Genomic DNA, 5834 nt, shown 5'->3' with positions numbered 1-5834 from the left:
ACTCTTCTATAATTAGGCCAACTATTCAAGCCAACCATTTTGAGATTAAACCTGCCCTACTACATTTAGTCCAACAGGATCAGTTTTTTGGAGGAAATTCTGATGATCCTAACCTGCATATTTCAAATTTTCTGCAGCTATGAGACACCATAAGAATGAATGGAGTTAGTGAAGAAGCTATCAGATTAAGACTATTTCCTTTTTCCTTGAAAGATAGAGCAAAATGTTGGTTACAAGCTCAACCACAAGGAAGCATCACAACCTAGACAGAACTTGTGAATAAGTTTCTAACTAAGTACTTCCCTCCATCCAAAGCTGCTAAGTTGAGAGGAGAAATTACATCCTTTGTGCAGCAAGAAGGAGAATCATTGTATGAAGCCTGGGAAAGATACAAAGAATTGCTTAGAAGGTGTCCATATCATTGTATTCCAGATTGGATGCAATTGGAGACTTTTTATAATGGGATGAATGTGGTAACAAGAACAATGGTTGATGCTGCTGCTGGAGGTTCATTAAATACAAAATCCTTGGAAGAAGCTCAGAGAATTATTGAGATGATGGCATCTTCAATGTATCAGAATTCAAACTCAAGAAATCAAGGAAGAAATTCTGGTCATGAAGCTAAGGTTCTAGAAACCTTTCTTGCACAGAATCAGCTACAAAATCAAATGTTTTCAGAATAATTAGCTGCCTTAACACAACAAATCAGCAACCTACAAATAGGGAGTATGCCTACCAGTCAGCTGAGTTGTGATTTTTGTGGAGGAAACCATGCAAATGGTGCATGTGAGGCATCCACAAGTGAAACACAAGAGCAAGTGAATTATATGAATAATTTTCAGAGACAACAGCCATCATATCCTCCAGGATTTCAATTTTCAAATAATAGAACTCAACAGTATTCTAATTGGAATAATCAATATTCTGCTGCAAAGAATTCTAACTTAAATTTGCCTTTTTCTAATGCAGGTCCAGCAACACAACAACCTTATTTTCAGAGGAATTCATCCACTCAACCTCAAGGTAATCAGAAATTTTCCAAGCCTATGAATGAGAGGTTGACTGAGATGGAAGAGACTATGCTGCAATTCATGAAGGTGACTCAAACAAGCTTCAAAAACCAAGAAGCTTCCATGAAGACACTAGAGACACAGATCGAACAATTAGCTGAACAACTATCCAGCAGGGATGAAGGAAGATTTCCAAGCAATACAGTAATCAATCCTAAAGAGCAATGTCAAGCCATAACTACAAGGAGTGGAGCTGTAGTTGCAAGCCCTAAACCAGCAGAAAAGAAAGTGAATGATGCAGCAAAGAGAAAGATTGAACAAGATCTGCAACAAGGAAATTTTAAGCTATTGAAGAAAGACCATTCAGAAAAAAAAGTAGATGTTCCTATGAATTCTGAAAGGAAAACCAAAAAGCAACTCTTTGAGGAAGCTTGTAAGCAATAGATCTAGAAAAATACAAGAGGCTGCCTTATCCTCAAAGAGTCCAAAATCCTAAACAAGAGGAACAATTTGAAAGGTTTATGAATGTCTTTAAGAAATTACAAATTAATATTCCTTTTGCAGAAGCTTTGGAGCAAATGCCTTCATATGCAAAGTTTATGAAAGAACTACTTTCCAGAAAAAGAAAGCTAGAGCATGATAAAACAGTACCTTTGACAGAGGAGTGCAGTGCCATTCTCAAGAGAAAGCTTCCTAAAAAACTGAAAGATCCTGGATCATTTAGCATTCCTTGTGAAATAGGAAACTGCACTGTGGGAAGAGCATTGTGTGACTTGGGAGCAAGCATAAATCTAATGCCATTGGCTGTTCTACAGAAACTTGGCATAGAGGAAGTGAAGCCCACCAACATTACACATTCAGCTAGCTGATAGATCATACACTTATCCATATGGAGTTGTTGAAGATTTATTAGTTAAAGTTGACAAGTTCATTTTTCCTGCAGATTTTGTAATTCTGGACATGGGGGTGGATTCTAACATTCCCTTGATCCTAGGAAGACCATTTCTTGGAACCGGGAGAGCCTTAATAGATGTGCAGAAAGGTGAACTTATGCTTCGAGTTCAAGATGAGAAGGTAGTGTTTAATGTGTTTGAATCTTTAAAATATCCAATTGAAGATAGTACATGTATGAAGGTAGATATACTGGATGCTTTTATTACACAACGCCATATTAATGAAATTGATGAACTTGCTGTGTTAGAAGAAATAATATCTGCAGGGAATAACAAATCTGAACTTTTGCATGAAGAATACATTATGGAAGTGCAGCAGCAACTAGAAACTCTGCCAATTCAAAAATCTGCAGAAAATTCAAGGAAGGAGAAGCTAGAAAAGGATGATAAAGAAGAGGAAAAGCAAAAGCTAGAACTGAATCCCTTCCCACCTGCGGTATGCATTTCTGGATGAGAAACATGAAAATCCAGTTATCATTAATAATGAACTTAAGGAAGAACAAGAGGAAAAATTGCTCAGAATTTTGAGAGAACATAAATCTGCAATTGGATGGAGTATTACAGATCTGAAAGGTATAAATCCTTCATTTTGTAAGCACAGAATTTTATTTGAAGAGAATTTTAAACCTGTTGTGCAGCCACAAAGGAGGTTAAACCCAGCCATGAAAGAGGTAGTTAAAAAAGAGGTAATGAAACTGTTAGATGCAAGAATAATATACCCTATTTCTGACAGCAATTGGGTAAGTCCAGTCCAAGTTGTTCCAAAGAAAGGTGGTATGACAGTTGTACCTAATGAAAAGAATGAACTTGTCCCTACTAGGACTGTGACTGGATGGAGAATGTGCATAGACTATAGGAAATTAAATGATGCAACCAGAAAAGACCATTTCCCACTACCATTTGCAGATCAAATGCTAGAAAGACTTGCTGGACATTCATTTTATTGTTTTCTTGATGGGTATTCAGGATATAATCAAATAGTTGTGGATCCTTTAGATCAAGAGAAAACTGCATTTACATGTCCATTTGGAGTCTTTGCATATAGGAGAATGCCATTTGGTTTGTGTAATGCCCCTGCCACTTTCCAAAGATGCATGCTTTCTATTTTTTCTGATTTGGTAGAAAACATCATAGAAGTGTTCATGGATGATTTCTCTGTTTTTGGTGATTCTTTTGATGATTGTTTAGCTAATCTATCCACTGTTTTGCAAAGATGTCAAGACACTAACCTTGTGTTAAATTGGGAGAAGTGCCATTTCATGGTACAAGAAGGCATTGTCCTTGGTCACAAAATTTCAGAGAAAGGAATGGAGGTGGACCAAGCTAAAATAGAAGTCATTAGTAAATTGCCTCCACCTATCAATGTTAAGGGAGTTAGAAGTTTTTTAGGACATGCTGGTTTTTATAGAAGATTCATAAAAGATTTTTCCAAGATTGCTAAACCTTTGAGTAATTTACTTATAAAGGATGCAGATTTCATATTTGATAAGAATTGTTTTCATGCATTTTCTATTTTAAAAGAGAAACTGATTTCTGCACCTATTCTTGCAAAACCAGATTGGAAACTACCTTTTGAACTTATGTGTGATGCAAGTGATAGTGCAGTGGGTGCTGTGTTAGGACAGAGGAAAGATAGGAAATTACATGCTATCTATTATTCAAGCAAAGTGTTAAATCCCACACAAGTGAATTACACAACAACAGAAAAAGAACTTTTAGCTGTTGTATATGCTTTTGATAAGTTCAAATAATATTTAATGGGTTCAAAAGTGATTGTATACACTGATCATGCTGCTCTTAAATATCTTTTGACAAAACAGGATGCAAAGCCCAGATTATTAAAATGGATTCTACTCCTTCAAAAATTTGAGCTAGAGATCAAAGACAAGAAAGGGAAAGAAAACAGTGTTGCTGACCACCTATCCAGATTACCATTGGAGAGTTCACCCACTGAATCATTGGAAATAAATGAAGAATTTCCAGATGAAAAGCTGTTCGTAGTGGATAACATGCCTTGGTTTGCTGACATTGCAAATTTTAAAGCCACTCAATTCATTCCAAAGAGGTTTACTTGGCAGCAAAAGAAGAAGTTCTTACATGACAACAAATTCTATGTGTGGGAAGACCCATACCTGTTCAAAATTGGAGTATATGGGTTACTTAGAAGATGCATTCCCCAAAGTGAGAAAGCTGAGATATTATGCCATTGTCACAATTCAGAATATGGAGGTCACCATGCAAGCTCAAGGACTGCTGCAAAAGTTTTGCAAGCAGGTTTCTTTTGGCCTACACTCTTCAAAGATGCCAAGAGGTATGTATAAAACTGTGACAAATGTCAAAGAACTGGAAATATCTCAAGAAGACATGAGCTGCCATTAACCAACATCTTAGAAGTAAAACTATTTGATGTATGGGGGATTGCATTAACCAACATCTTAGAAGTAGAACTATTTGATGTATGGGGGATTGATTTCATGGGACCATTTCCCCCATCATTTTCACACGAATACATTCTAGTGGCAGTGGATTATGTGTCTAAATGGGTAGAAGCAATTCCCACCAGATCAAATGATGCAAAGGTAGTGATTTCTTTTATAAGAAAGAACATTTTTTCAAGATTTGGTGTGCCTAGAGTGCTGATAAGTGATGGAGGTACTCACTTCTGCAACAAGTATCTTGAAGCTGTATTAATGAAATATGGTGTGAAGCATAAGGTTGCTACACCATACCATCCACAAACAAGTGGACAAGTGGAGGTTTCAAATAGAGAAATCAAGCAAATTCTGGAGAAAGTAGTGAACAGCTCAAGGAAGGATTGGTCAAAGAGGCTGGATGATTCATTGTGGGCATACAGAACTGCTTTTAAAACTCCAATTGGTATGTCTCCATATCAGTTAGTATTTGGAAAGGCATGTCACCTACCTCTAGAGCTGGAACATAGAGCATATTGGACTACAAAATGGCTTAATTTCGATCTGTCAAGTGCTGGAAGGAAGAGAGTTCTGCAGTTGCATGAATTGGAGAAATTCAGACAGCAAACATATAAGAATGCGAAGTTGTACAAAGAAAGAACCAAGAGAATCCATGACAAGTTCATTCTGCAAAAAGATTTCAAACCTGGCCAGCAAGTGCTGCTATTCAATTTGAGAGTAAAATTGTTTCCAGGGAAATTGAAATCTAGATGGTCTGGACCATTTTTAATTAAGGAGACCTCTCCCTTTGGAGCAATTCTTATAGAAGATCAGAAAACAAGGAGGGAATTCAAGGTCAATGGCCAAAGATTGAAGATCTATCATGGAGAAGAGTTTGCAAGAAACATATCATGCTTGAAATTGGTTCCTCTTGAGTGAGGAACAACTAATGTCAAGCTAGTGACATTAAAGAAGCGCTTTGTGAGAGGCAACTCACATTTCTAACCCAGTTTAAGTTTTCTATAGTATTTTTTAGAATTCTGCATATTAATGTTCTGTAAATTTCTGATATTTTGTGAAAATTCTATAAAAATACTGCTGAATCTGATTTTCTGAGGTGCATCTGGATGCTTAAATTGAGAATTGATGAGGTGAATGTGAATAAAAGGGTTAAAATTCTGCATAATTAGATTTTCCAATTTTCTATTGTTCTGTTATGTAATTTTGCTGCATATCTTTGTTGAGGTGAAATTGATATGTTAATTGAGATCTAAGATGTCTAATGTGTATCTACAGAATTAGAAATATGTATAATCATGTTTGACAATTTTATCCAAGTTCTGCATATATGTTGCTAAAGCTGTCTTAAGAATTGAATCTGATAAATGGGCAGAGGTTTGAAATTGATATTCAATGTGGAGAGTGTGTATTTGATGGATTCAAGAGTGAAAATTGAATTA

At 36.2% G+C, this 5834-nt stretch overlaps 1 non-coding gene across 1 annotated transcript; it reads right to left on the bottom strand.

Moving 5' to 3' along the window:
• Window positions 1–320: 320 nt before the first annotated feature.
• LOC113864226 lies at window positions 321–427 on the bottom strand. The gene has a single exon (XR_003504768.1). It is a non-coding gene; the product is annotated as a small nucleolar RNA R71 (small nucleolar RNA).
• Between the last annotated feature and the right edge of the window lie 5407 nt (window positions 428–5834).

This window comes from Abrus precatorius, unplaced genomic scaffold (genome assembly GCF_003935025.1).
Source record: "Abrus precatorius isolate BTA unplaced genomic scaffold, Abrus_2018 Scaffold31, whole genome shotgun sequence".
Lineage (NCBI taxonomy): Eukaryota > Viridiplantae > Streptophyta > Magnoliopsida > Fabales > Fabaceae > Abrus > Abrus precatorius.
The sequence above is the reverse complement of the archived record's forward strand: the minus strand, read 5'-3'. Positions and strand labels throughout refer to the sequence as shown.